Raw genomic sequence first — 13,618 nt, forward strand, 5'->3', positions numbered from 1 at the left:
TTGCTCTTTTTTCTTTCTTGCTCTTTCTTGCTCTTTCTTTCTTGTTCTTTCATTCTTGCTCTCTCTTTCTTGCTCTTTCTTTCTTTCTTGCACTTTCTTTCTGTTTTGCTATCTCTTTCTTGCTCTTTCTTTCTTTCTTGCTCTTTCTTTCTTGCTCTTTCTTTCCTTCTTGCGCTTTCCTTCCTTCTTGCTCTTTCCTTCCTTCTTGCTCTGTCTTTCCTTCTTGCTCTCTTTGTCCTTCTTGCTCTCCATTTCCTTCTTGCTCTTTCTTTCTTACTTGCTCTCTCTTTCCTACTTGCTCTCTCTTTCCTACTTGCTCTCTCTTTTCTTCTTGCTCTTTTTTTCCTTCTTGCTATTTCTTTCTTGCTCTTTCTTTCTTGCTCTTTCTTTTTTTGTTGTTCCTTCTTTCCTTCTTGCTCTTTCTTTCCTTCTTGCTATCTTTCCTTATTGCTCTTTCTTTCCTTCTTACTCTTTCTATCTTGCTCTTTCTTTCCTTCTTGCTCTCTCTTTCCTTCTTGCTCTCTATTTCTGTCTTGCTCTCTCTTTCTTTCTTGCTCTTTCTTGCTCTTTCTTACTTTCTTGCTATTTCTTTCTTGCTCTCTTTCTTTCTTGCTTTCTTTCTTTCTTGCTCTTTTTTCTTTCTTGCTCTCTTTCTTTCTTGCTCTTTGTTGCTCTTTCTTACATTCTTTCTCTTTCTTTCTTGCTCTTTCTTTCTTTCTTGCTCTCCTTCTTTCTTGCTGTTTCTTTCTTGCTCTTTTTTCTTTCTTGCTCTTTCTTGCTCTTTCTTTCTTGTTCTTTCATTCTTGCTCTCTCTTTCTTGCTTGCTCTTTCTTACTGTCTTCCTCTCTCTTTCTTGCTCTTTCTTTCTTTCTTGCTCTTTCTTTCTTGCTCTTTCTATCTTGCTCTTTCTTTCCTTCTTGCTCTTTCCTTCCTTCTTGCTCTTTCCTTCCTTTTTGCTCTGTCTTTCCTTCTTGCTCTCTTTTTCCTTCTTGCTCTCCATTTCCTTCTTGCTCTTTCTTTCTTACTTGCTCTCTCGTTCCTACTTGCTCTCTCTTTCCTACTTGCTCTCTCTTTTCTTCTTGCTCTTTTTTTCCTTCTTGCTATTTCTTTCTTGCTCTTTCTTTCTTGGTCTTTCTTTTTTTGTTGTTCCTTCTTTCCTTCTTGCTCTTTCTTTCCTTCTTGCTCTCTTTCCTTATTGCTCTTTTTTCCTTCTTACTCTTTCTTTCTTGCTCTTTCTTTCCTTCTTGCTCTCTCTTTCATTCTTGCTCTCTCTTTCCTTCTTGCTCTCTATGTCTGTCTTGCTCTCTCTTTGTTTCTTGCTCTTTCTTGCTCTTTCTTGCTCTTTCTTACTTTCTTGCTATTCTTTCTTGCTCTCTTTCTTTCTTGCTTTCTTTCTTGCTCTTTTTTCTTTCTTGCTCTCTTTCTTTCTTGCTCTTTCTTTCTTGCTCTTTTTTCTTTCTTGCTCTTTCTTGCTCATTTTTCTTGTTCTTTCATTCTTGCGCTCTCTTACTTGCTCTTTCTTTCTTTCTTGCTCTTTCTTTTTGTCTTGCTCTCTCTTTCTTGCTCTTTCTTTCTTGCGTTTTCTTTCTTTCTTGCTCTTTCTTGCTCTTTCTTTCTTGCTCTTTTTTTCCTTCTTGCTCTCCATTTCCTTCTTGCTCTTTCTTTCTTACTTGCTCTCTCTTTCCTACTTGCTCTCTCTTTCCTACTTGCTCTCTCTTTTCTTTTGGCTCTTTTTTTCCTTCCTGCTATTTCTTTCATGCTCTTTCTTTCTTGCTCTTTCTTTTTTTGTTGTTCCTTCTTTCCTTCTTGCTCTCTTTCCGTATTGCTCTTTCTTTCCTTCTTACTCTTTCTTTCTTGCTCTTTCTTTCCTTCTTGCTCTCTTTCCTTCTTTCTCTCTCTTTCCTTCTTGCTCTCTATTTCTGTCTTGCTCTCTCTTTCTGTTTTGCTCTTTCTTTCTTGCTCTTTCTTGCTCTTTCTTACATTCTTGCTCTTTCTTTCTTGCTCTTTCTTTCTTTCTTGATCTCTTTCTTTCTTGCTCTTTCGTTCTTGCTCTTTTTTCTTTCTTGCTCTTTATTGCTCTTTCTTTCTTGTTCTTTCATTCTTGCTCTCTCTTTCTTGCTCTTTCTTTCTTTCTTGCACTTTCTTTCTGTCTTGCTCTCTCTTTCTTGCTCTTTCTTTCTTTCTTGCTCTTTCTTTCTTGCTCTTTCTTTCCTTCTTGCGCTTTCCTTCCTTCTTGCTCTTTCCTTCCTTCTTGCTCTGTCTTTCCTTCTTGCTCTCTTTGTCCTTCTTGCTCTCCATTTCCTTCTTGCTCTTTCTTTCTTACTTGCTCTCTCTTTCCTACTTGCTCTCTCTTTCCTACTTGCTCTCTCTTTTCTTCTTGCTCTTTTTTTCCTTCTTGCTATTTCTTTCTTGCTCTTTCTTTCTTGCTCTTTCTTTTTTTGTTGTTCCTTCTTTCCTTCTTGCTCTTTCTTTCCTTCTTGCTATCTTTCCTTATTGCTCTTTCTTTCCTTCTTACTCTTTCTTTCTATCTTGCTCTTTCTTTCCTTCTTGCTCTCGCTTTCCTTCTTGCTCTCTATTTCTGTCTTGCTCTCTTTTTCTTTCTTGCTCTTTCTTGCTCTTTCTTGCTCTTTCTTGCTCTTTCTTACTTTCTTGCTATTTCTTTCTTGCTCTCTTTCTTTCTTGCTTTCTTTCTTTCTTGCTCTTTTTTTTCTTGCTCTCTTTCTTTCTTGCTCTTTGTTGCTCTTTCTTACATTCTTTCTCTTTCTTTCTTGCTCTTTCTTTCTTGCTCTCCTTCTTTCTTGCTGTTTCTTTCTTCTTTCTTGCTCTTTCTTGCTCTTTCTTTCTTGTTCTTTCATTCTTGCTCTCTCTTTCTTGCTTGCTCTTTCTTACTGTCTTCCTCTCTCTTTCTTGCTCTTTCTTTCTTTCTTGCTCTTTCTTTCTTGCTCTTTCTATCTTGCTCTTTCTTTCCTTCTTGCTCTTTCCTTCCTTCTTGCTCTTTCCTTCCTTTTTGCTCTGTCTTTCCTTCTTGCTCTCTTTTTCCTTCTTGCTCTCCATTTCCTTCTTGCTCTTTCTTTCTTACTTGCTCTCTCGTTCCTACATGCTCTCTCTTTCCTACTTGCTCTCTCTTTTCTTCTTGCTCTTTTTTTCCTTCTTGCTATTTCTTTCTTGCTCTTTCTTTCTTGGTCTTTCTTTTTTTGTTGTTCCTTCTTTCCTGCTTGCTCTTTCTTTCCTTCTTGCTCTCTTTCCTTATTGCTCCTTTTTCCTTCTTACTCTTTCTTTATTGGTCTTTCTTTCCTTCTTGCTCTCTCTTTCATTCTTGCTCTCTCTTTCCTTCTTGCTCTCTATTTCTGTCTTGCTCTCTCTTTCTTTCTTGCTCTTTCTTGCTCTTTCTTGCTCTTTCTTACTTTCTTGCTATTTCTTTCTTGCTCTTTTTTCTTTCTTGCTCTCTTTCTTTCTTGCTCTTTCTTTCTTGCTCTTTTTTCTTTCTTGCTCTTTCTTGCTCTTTTTTCTTGTTCTTTCATTCTTGTGCTCTCTTACTTGCTCTTTCTTTCTTTCTTGCTATTTCTTTTTGTCTTGCTCTCTCTTTCTTGCTCTTTCTTTCTTGCGTTTTCTTTCTTTCTTGCTCTTTCTTGCTCTTTCTTTCTTGCTCTTTCTTTCCTTCTTGCTCTTTCCTTCCTTCTTGCTCTGTCTTTCCTTCTTGCTCTTTTTTTCCTTTTTGCTCTCCATTTCCTTCTTGCTCTTTCTTTCTTACTTGCTCTCTCTTTCCTACTTGCTCTCTCTTTCCTTCTTGCTCTCTCTTTTCTTCTGGCTCTTTTTTTCCTTCCTGCTATTTCTTTCATGCTCTTTCTTTCTTGCTCTTTCTTTTTTTGTTGTTCCTTCTTTCCTTCTTGCTCTCTTTCCTTACTGCTCTTTCTTTCCTTCTTACTCTTTCTTTCTTTCTTGCTCTTTCTTTCCTTCTTGCTCTCTTTCCTTCTTTCTCTCTCTTTCCTTCTTGCTCTCTATTTCTGTCTTGCTCTCTCTTTCTGTTTTGCTCTTTCTTTCTTGCTCTTTCTTTCTTGCTCTTTCTTTCTTGCTCTTTCTTTCTTTCTTGCTCTTTCTTTCTTGTTTTTTCTTTTTTGCTCTCTTTCATTCTCTTTCTTTCTTGCTCTTTCTTGCTCTTTCTTTCTTTCGTGCTCTCTATTTCTGTCTTGCTCTCTCTTTCTGTTTTGCTCTTTCCTTCTTGCTCTTCCTTTCTTGCTCTTTCCTTCTTACTCTTCCTTTCTTGCTCTTTCCTTCTTGCTCTTCCTTTCTTGCTCTTTCTTTCTTGCTCTTTCTTTCTTTCTTGCTCTCTCTTTCTTTCTTTTTTGCTCTTTCATTCTTACTCTTTCTTTCTTTCTTGCTCTTTCCTTCTTGCTCTCTCTTTCTGTCTTGCTCTCTCTTTCTTTCTTGCTCTCTCTTTCTTTCTTGCTCCTTCATTTTTTTCTTGCTCTTTCTTTCTTGCTCTTTCTTTCTTGCTCTTTCATTCTTTTTTCTTTCTTGCTCTTTCTTTCTTTCTCTTTCATTCTTGCTCTTTCTTTCTTTCTTGCTCTTTCTTTCTTGCTCTTTCCTTCTAGCTCTTTCCTTCCTTCTTGCTCTTTCTTTCCTTTTTGCTCTGTCTTTCCTTCTTGCTCTCTTTTTCCTTCTTGCTCTCCATTTTCTTCTTGCTCTTTCTTTCTTACTTGCTCTCTCGTTCCTACTTGCTTTCTCTTTCCTACTTGCTCTCTCTTTTCTTCTTGCTCTTTTTTTTTCCTTCTTGCTATTTCTTTCTTGCTCTTTCTTTCTTGCTCTTTCTTTTTTTGTTGTTCCTTCTTTCCTTCTTGCTCTTTCTTTCCTTCTTGCTCTCTTTCCTTATTGCTCTTTTTTCCTTCTTACTCTTTCTTTCTTGCTCTTTCTTTCCTTCTTGCTCTCTATTTCTGTCTTGCTCTCTCTTTCTTTCTTGCTCTTTCTTGCTCTTTCTTACTTTCTTGCTATTTCTTTCTTGCTCTCTTTCTTTCTTGCTTTCTTTCTTTCTTGCTCTTTTTTCTTTCTTGCTCTCTTTCTTTCTTGCTCTTTCTATCTTTCTTGCTCTTTCTTTCTTTTTTTTCTTTCTAGCTCTTACTTTCTTGCTCTTTCTTTCTTGCTCTTTCATTCTTGCTCTCTTTCTTGTTCTTTCTTTCTTTTTTTGCTCTTTCTTTCCTTCTTGCACTTTATTTCTTGCTCTTTCTTTCCTTCTTGCTCGCTCTTTACTTCCTGTTTTCTCTTACTGTCTTGCGCTCTGTTTCTTGCTCTTTCTTGCGCTTTCTTTCTTTCTTCCTTTTTCTTTCTTGCTCTTTCTTTCTTGCTCTTTCTTTTTTGCTCTCTTTCTTTCCTGGTCTTTATTTCTTGCTCTTTCTTTCTTTCTTGCTCTTCCTTTTTTTCTTGCCCCCTTTTTTTCTTGCCCTCTTTCTTGCTTGCTCTTTCTTGCTTGCTCTTTCTTTCTTGCTCTTTCTTTCTTGCTCTTTCTTTCTTGCTCTTTCTATCCATCTTGCTCTCTCTTTACTTCTTGCTCTCTCTTTCCTTCTTGCTCTCTCTGTCCTTCTTGCTCTCTCTTTCCTACTTGCTCTTTCTTTCGTAGTTGCTCTCTTTCCTTCTTGCTCTTTTTTTCCTTCTTGCTATTTCTTTCCTTCTTGCTCTCTTTCATTATTGTTCTTCCTTTCCTTCTTACTTTTTCTTTCTTTCTTAATTGCTCATTCTTTCCTTCTTGCTCTCTTTCCTTCTTGCTCTCTCTTTCTTTCTTGCTCTTTCTTGCTCTTTCTTACATTCTTTCTCTTTCTTTCTTGCTCTTTCTTTCTTGCTCTCTTTCTTTCATGCTCTTTCTTTCTTGCTCTTTTTTCTTGCTTGCTCTTTCTTGCTCTTTCTTTCTTGTTCTTTCATTCTTGCGCTCTCTTTCTTGCTCTTTCTTTCTTTCTTGCTCTTTCTTTCTGTCTTGCTCTCTCTTTCTTGCTCTTTCTTTCTTGCGTTTTCTTTCTTTCTTGCTCTTTCTTGCTATTTATTTCTTGCTCTTTCTTTCCTTCCTGCTCTTTCCTTCCTTATTGCTCTGTCTTTCCTTCTTGCTCTTTTTTTCCTTCTTGCTCTCCTTTTCCTTCTTGCTCTTTCTTTCTTACTTGCTCTCTCTTTCCTACTTGCTCTCTCTTTCCTACTTGCTCTCTCTTTTATTCTTGCTGTTTTTTTCCTTCTTGCTATTTCTTTCATGCTCTTTCTTTCTTGCTCTTTCTTTTTTTGTTGTTCCTTCTTTCCTTCTTGCTCTCTTTCCTTATTGCTCTTTCTTTCCTTCCTACTCTTTCTTTCTTGCTCTTTCTTTCCTTCTTGCTCTCTTTCCTTCTTTCTCTCTCTTTCCTTCTTGCTCTCTATTTCTGTCTTGCTCTCTCTTTCTGTTTTGCTCTTTCTTTCTCTTTCTTTCTTGTTTTTTCTTTCTTGCTCTTTCTTTCTTTCTTGCTCTTTCTTTCTTGTTTTTTCTTTTTTGCTCTCTTTCATTCTCTTTCTTTCTTGCTCTTTCTTTCTTGCTCTTTCTTTCTTTCTTTCTCTCTATTTCTGTCTTGCTCTCTCTTTCTGTTTTGCTCTTTCCTTCTTGCTCTTCCTTTCTTGCTCTTTCCTTCTTGCTCTTCCTTTCTTGCTCTTTCCTTCTTGCTCTTCCTTTCTTGCTCTTTCTTTCTTGCTCTTTCTTTCTTTCTTGCTCCCTCTTTCTTTCTTTTTTGCTCTTTCATTCTTACTCTTTCTTTCTTTCTTGCTCTTTCCTGCTTGCTCTCTCTTTCTGTCTTGCTCTCTCTTTCTTTCTTGCTCCTTCATTTTTTTCTTGCTCTTTCTTTCTTTCTTGCTCTTTCTTTCTTGCTCTTTCTTTCTTTCTTGCTCTTTCATTCTTTTTTTCTTTCTTGCTCTTTCTTTCTTTCTCTTTCATTCTTGCTCTTTATTTCTTTCTTGCTCTTTCTTTCCTTCTTGCTCTTTCTTTCCTTCTTGCTCTTTCTTTCCTTATTGCTATCTCTTTCCTTCTTGCTCTCTCTTTCCTTCTTGCTCTCTTTCCTTCTTGCTCTCTCTTTCCTTCTTGCTCTTTCTTTCGTAGTTGCTCTTTCCTTCTTGCTCTTTTTTTCCTTCTTGCTATTTCTTTCCTTCTTGCTCTTTCTTTACTTCTTGCTCTCTTTCATTATTGTTCTTTCTTTCCTTCTTACTCTTTCTTTCTTTCTTAATTGCTCTTTCTTTCCTTCTTGCTCTCTTTCCTTCTTGCTCTCTCTTTCCTTCTTGCTCTTTCTTTCTTGCTCTTTCTTGCTCTTTCTTACATTCTTGCTCTTTCTTTCTTGCTCTTTCTTTCTTGATCTCTTTCTTTCCTGCTCTTTCTTTCTTGCTCTTTTTTCTTTCTTGCTCTTTCTTGCTCTTTCTTTCTTGTTCTTTCATTCTTGCTCTCTCTTTCTTTCTTGCTCTCTCTTTCTTGCTCTTTCTTTCTTGTGTTTCTTTCTTTTTTGCTCTTTCTATTTTGCTCTTTCTTTCTTGCTCTTTCCTTCTTGCTCTTTCCTTTTTGCTCTTTAATTCTTGCTCTTTCATTCTTGCTCTCTCTTTCTTGATCTTTCTTTCTTTTTTTTGCTCTTTCTTTCATTCTTGCACTTTCTTTCTTGCTCTTTCTTTCCTTCTTGCTCTCTCTTTACTTCTTGTTCTCTCTTACTGTCTTGCGCTCTCTTTCTTGCTCTTTCTTTCTTGCGATTTGTTTCTTGCTCTTTCTTTCTTGCTCTTTCTTTCTTGCTCTTTCTTTCTTTCTTGCTATTTCTTTCTTGCTATTTCTTTCTTGCTCTTTCTTTCTTGCTCTCTTTCTTTATTGCTCTTCCTTTCATTCTTGCTCTCTTTCTTACTTGCTCTTTCTTTCTTGCTTGCTCTTTCTTGCTTGCTCTTTCTTTCTTGCTCTTTCTTTCTTGCTCTTTCTTTCTTGTTTTTTTCTTTCTTGCTCTCTTTCATTCTCTTTCTTTCTTGCTAATTCTTTCTTGCTCATTCATTCTTGCTCTTTCTTTCTTTCTTGCTCTTTCTTTCCTTCTTGCTCTTTTTTCCTTCTTGCTCTCTCTTTCCTTCTTGCTCTCTCTTTCCTACTTGCTCTCTCTTTCCTACTTGCTCTTTCTTTCCTAGTTGCTCTCTCTTTCCTTCTTGCTCTTTTTTTCCTCCTTGCTATTTTTTTCTTTCTTGCTCTTTCTTTCTTGCTCTTTCTTTTTTTCTTGTTCTTTCTTTCCTTCTTGCTCTTTCTTTCCTTCTTGCTCTCTTTCATTATCGCTCTTTTTTTCCTTCTTACTCTTTCTTTCTTGCTCTTTCTTTCCTTCCTTCTCTCTTTCCTTCTTGCTCTCTCTTTCCTTCTTGCTCTCTATTTCTGTCTTGCTCGCTCTTTCTTTCTTGCTCTTTCTTTCTTGCTCTTTCTTGCTCTTTCTTACTTTCTTGCTCTTTCTTTCTTGCTCTCTTTCTTTCTTGCTTTCTTACTTTCTTGCTCTTTTTTATTTCTTGCTCTCTTTCTTTCTTGCTCTCTTTCTTTCTTGCTCTTTCTTTCTTTTTTTCTTTCTAGCTCTTACTTTCTTGCTCTTTCTTTCTTGCTCTTTCATTCTTCCTCTCTCTTTCTTGTTCTTTCTTTCTTTTTTTGCTCTTTCTTTTCTTCTTGCACTTTCTTTCTTGCTCTTTCTTTCCTTCTTGCTCTCTCTTTACTTCTTGTTCTCTCTTACTATATTGCGCTCTCTTTCTTGCTCTTTCTTTCTTGCGATTTCTTTCTTGCTCTTTCTTTCTTTCTTGCTCTTTCTTTCTTGCTATTTCTATCTTGCTCTTTCTTTCTTGCTCTCTTTCTTTCTTGCTCTTCCTTTCATTCTTGCTCTCTTTCTTTCTTGCTCTTTCTTTCTTGCTTGCTCGTTCTTGCTTGCTCTTTCTTTCTTGCTCTTTCTTTCTTACTCTTTCTTTCTTGTTTTTTTCTTTCTTGTTCTCTTTCATTCTCTTTCTTTCTTGCTATTTCTTTCTTGCTCATTCATTCTTGCTCTTTCTTTCTTGCTCTTTCTTTCCTTCTTGCTCTTTCTTTCCTTCTTGATCTCTCTTTCCTTCTTGCTCTCTCTTTCCTACTTGCCCTCTCTTTCCTACTTGCTCTTTCTTTCCTAGTTGCTCTCTCTTTCCTTTTTGCTCTTTTTTCCTTCTTGCTATTTTTTTCTTTCTTGCTCTTTCTTTCTTGCTCTTTCTTTTTTTCTTGTTCTTTCTTTCCTTCTTGCTCTTTCTTTCCTTCTTGCTCTCTTTCATTATTGCTCTTTTTTTCCTTCTTTCTTTTTCTTTCTTGCTCTTTCTTTCCTTCTTTCTCTCTTTCCTTCTTGCTCTCTCTTAACTTCTTGCTCTCTATTTCTGTCTTGCTCACTCTTTCTTTCTTGCTCTTTCTTGCTCTTTCTAATTTTCTTGCTCTTTCTTTCTTGCTCTTTCTTTCTTTTTTGCTCTCTTTCTTTCTTGCTTTCTTTCTTGCTCTTTTTTCTTTCTTGCTCTCTTTCTTTCTTGCTCTTTCTTTCTTTCTTGCTCTTTCTTTCTTTTTTTCTTTCTAGCTCTTACGTTCTTGCTCTTTATTTCTTGCTCTTTCATTCTTCCTCTCTCTTTCTTGTTCTTTCTTTCTTTTTTTGCTCTTTTTTTCCTTCTTGCACTTTCTTTCTTGCTCTTTCTTTCTTGCTCTTCCTTTCTTGCTCTTTCTTTCTTGCTCTTTCTTTCTTTCTTGCTCCCTCTTTCTTTCTTTTTTGCTCTTTCATTCTTACTCTTTCTTTCTTTCTTGCTCTTTCCTGCTTGCTCTCTCTTTCTGTCTTGCTCTCTCTTTCTTTCTTGCTCCTTCATTTTTTTCTTGCTCTTTCTTTCTTTCTTGCTCTTTCTTTCTTGCTCTTTCTTTCTTTCTTGCTCTTTCATTCTTTTTTTCTTTCTTGCTCTTTCTTTCTTTCTCTTTCATTCTTGCTCTTTATTTCTTTCTTGCTCTTTCTTTCCTTCTTGCTCTTTCTTTCCTTCTTGCTCTTTCTTTCCTTATTGCTATCTCTTTCCTTCTTGCTCTCTCTTTCCTTCTTGCTCTCTTTCCTTCTTGCTCTCTCTTTCCTTCTTGCTCTTTCTTTCGTAGTTGCTCTTTCCTTCTTGCTCTTTTTTTCCTTCTTGCTATTTCTTTCCTTCTTGCTCTTTCTTTACTTCTTGCTCTCTTTCATTATTGTTCTTTCTTTCCTTCTTACTCTTTCTTTCTTTCTTAATTGCTCTTTCTTTCCTTCTTGCTCTCTTTCCTTCTTGCTCTCTCTTTCCTTCTTGCTCTTTCTTTCTTGCTCTTTCTTGCTCTTTCTTACATTCTTGCTCTTTCTTTCTTGCTCTTTCTTTCTTGATCTCTTTCTTTCCTGCTCTTTCTTTCTTGCTCTTTTTTCTTTCTTGCTCTTTCTTGCTCTTTCTTTCTTGTTCTTTCATTCTTGCTCTCTCTTTCTTTCTTGCTCTCTCTTTCTTGCTCTTTCTTTCTTGTGTTTCTTTCTTTTTTGCTCTTTCTATTTTGCTCTTTCTTTCTTGCTCTTTCCTTCTTGCTCTTTCCTTTTTGCTCTTTAATTCTTGCTCTTTCATTCTTGCTCTCTCTTTCTTGATCTTTCTTTCTTTTTTTTGCTCTTTCTTTCATTCTTGCACTTTCTTTCTTGCTCTTTCTTTCCTTCTTGCTCTCTCTTTACTTCTTGTTCTCTCTTACTGTCTTGCGCTCTCTTTCTTGCTCTTTCTTTCTTGCGATTTGTTTCTTGCTCTTTCTTTCTTGCTCTTTCTTTCTTGCTCTTTCTTTCTTTCTTGCTATTTCTTTCTTGCTATTTCTTTCTTGCTCTTTCTTTCTTGCTCTCTTTCTTTATTGCTCTTCCTTTCATTCTTGCTCTCTTTCTTACTTGCTCTTTCTTTCTTGCTTGCTCTTTCTTGCTTGCTCTTTCTTTCTTGCTCTTTCTTTCTTGCTCTTTCTTTCTTGTTTTTTTCTTTCTTGCTCTCTTTCATTCTCTTTCTTTCTTGCTAATTCTTTCTTGCTCATTCATTCTTGCTCTTTCTTTCTTTCTTGCTCTTTCTTTCCTTCTTGCTCTTTTTTCCTTCTTGCTCTCTCTTTCCTTCTTGCTCTCTCTTTCCTACTTGCTCTCTCTTTCCTACTTGCTCTTTCTTTCCTAGTTGCTCTCTCTTTCCTTCTTGCTCTTTTTTTCCTCCTTGCTATTTTTTTCTTTCTTGCTCTTTCTTTCTTGCTCTTTCTTTTTTTCTTGTTCTTTCTTTCCTTCTTGCTCTTTCTTTCCTTCTTGCTCTCTTTCATTATCGCTCTTTTTTTCCTTCTTACTCTTTCTTTCTTGCTCTTTCTTTCCTTCCTTCTCTCTTTCCTTCTTGCTCTCTCTTTCCTTCTTGCTCTCTATTTCTGTCTTGCTCGCTCTTTCTTTCTTGCTCTTTCTTTCTTGCTCTTTCTTGCTCTTTCTTACTTTCTTGCTCTTTCTTTCTTGCTCTCTTTCTTTCTTGCTTTCTTACTTTCTTGCTCTTTTTTATTTCTTGCTCTCTTTCTTTCTTGCTCTCTTTCTTTCTTGCTCTTTCTTTCTTTTTTTCTTTCTAGCTCTTACTTTCTTGCTCTTTCTTTCTTGCTCTTTCATTCTTCCTCTCTCTTTCTTGTTCTTTCTTTCTTTTTTTGCTCTTTCTTTTCTTCTTGCACTTTCTTTCTTGCTCTTTCTTTCCTTCTTGCTCTCTCTTTACTTCTTGTTCTCTCTTACTATATTGCGCTCTCTTTCTTGCTCTTTCTTTCTTGCGATTTCTTTCTTGCTCTTTCTTTCTTTCTTGCTCTTTCTTTCTTGCTATTTCTATCTTGCTCTTTCTTTCTTGCTCTCTTTCTTTCTTGCTCTTCCTTTCATTCTTGCTCTCTTTCTTTCTTGCTCTTTCTTTCTTGCTTGCTCGTTCTTGCTTGCTCTTTCTTTCTTGCTCTTTCTTTCTTACTCTTTCTTTCTTGTTTTTTTCTTTCTTGTTCTCTTTCATTCTCTTTCTTTCTTGCTATTTCTTTCTTGCTCATTCATTCTTGCTCTTTCTTTCTTGCTCTTTCTTTCCTTCTTGCTCTTTCTTTCCTTCTTGCTCTCTCTTTCCTTCTTGCTCTCTCTTTCCTACTTGCCCTCTCTTTCCTACTTGCTCTTTCTTTCCTAGTTGCTCTCTCTTTCCTTTTTGCTCTTTTTTCCTTCTTGCTATTTTTTTCTTTCTTGCTCTTTCTTTCTTGCTCTTTCTTTTTTTCTTGTTCTTTCTTTCCTTCTTGCTCTTTCTTTCCTTCTTGCTCTCTTTCATTATTGCTCTTTTTTTCCTTCTTTCTTTTTCTTTCTTGCTCTTTCTTTCCTTCTTTCTCTCTTTCCTTCTTGCTCTCTCTTAACTTCTTGCTCTCTATTTCTGTCTTGCTCACTCTTTCTTTCTTGCTCTTTCTTGCTCTTTCTAATTTTCTTGCTCTTTCTTTCTTGCTCTTTCTTTCTTTTTTGCTCTCTTTCTTTCTTGCTTTCTTTCTTGCTCTTTTTTCTTTCTTGCTCTCTTTCTTTCTTGCTCTTTCTTTCTTTCTTGCTCTTTCTTTCTTTTTTTCTTTCTAGCTCTTACGTTCTTGCTCTTTATTTCTTGCTCTTTCATTCTTCCTCTCTCTTTCTTGTTCTTTCTTTCTTTTTTTGCTCTTTTTTTCCTTCTTGCACTTTCTTTCTTGCTCTTTCTTTCCTTCTTGCTCTCTCTTTACTTCTTGTTCTCTCTTACTATCTTGCGCTCTCTTTCTTGCTCTTTCTTTCTTGCGCTTTCTTTCTTTTTTTCCTCTTTCTTTCTTCTCTTTCTTCTTTCTTGCTCCCTTTCTTTCTTGCTCTCTTTCTTTCTTGCTCTTTCTTTCTTGCTTGCTCTTTCTTTCTTGCTTGCTATTTCATGCTCTTCTTTCTTGCTCTTTCTTTTTTGCTCTTTCTTTCTTGTTTTTTCTTTTTTGCTCTCTTTCATTCTCTTTCTTTCTTACTCTTTCTTCCTTGCTCTTTCATTCTTTCTTGCTCTCTTTCTTTCTTGCTCTTTCTTTCTTGCTCTTTCCTTCTTGCTCTTCCTTTCTTGCACTTTCCTTCTTGCTCTTCCTTTCTTGCTCTTTCCTTCTTGCTCTTCCTTTCTTGCTCTTTCTTTCTTGCTCTTTCTTTCTTTCTTGCTCTTTCTTTTTTGCTCTTTCTTTCTTGCTCTTTCTTTCTTTCTTGCTCTTTCCTTCTTGCTCTCTCTTTCTGTCTTGCTCTCTCTTTCTTTCTTGCTCTCTCTTTCTTGCTCCTTTTTTTTCTTGCTCTTTCTTTCTTGTTTTCTTTCTTGCTCTTTCTTTCTTTCTCTTTCTTTCTTGCTCTTTCTTTCTTTTTTTTTTCTTGCTCTCTTTCATTCTCTTTCTTTCTTGCTCTTTCTTTCTTGCTCATTGATTCTTGCTCTTTCTTTCTTTCTTGCTCTTTCTTTCCTTTTTGCTCTTTCTTTCCTTCTTGCTCTCTCTTTCCTTCTTGCTCTGTCTTTCCTTCTTGCTCTCTTTCCTTCTTGCTCTCTCTTTCCTACTTGCTCTTTCTTTCGTAGTTGCTCTTTCCTTCTTGCTCTTTTTTTCCTTCTTGCTATTTCTTTCCTTCTTGTTCTTTCT

This window comes from Anomaloglossus baeobatrachus, chromosome 3, assembly GCF_048569485.1.
Source record: "Anomaloglossus baeobatrachus isolate aAnoBae1 chromosome 3, aAnoBae1.hap1, whole genome shotgun sequence".
Classification (NCBI taxonomy): Eukaryota; Metazoa; Chordata; class Amphibia; order Anura; family Aromobatidae; genus Anomaloglossus; species Anomaloglossus baeobatrachus.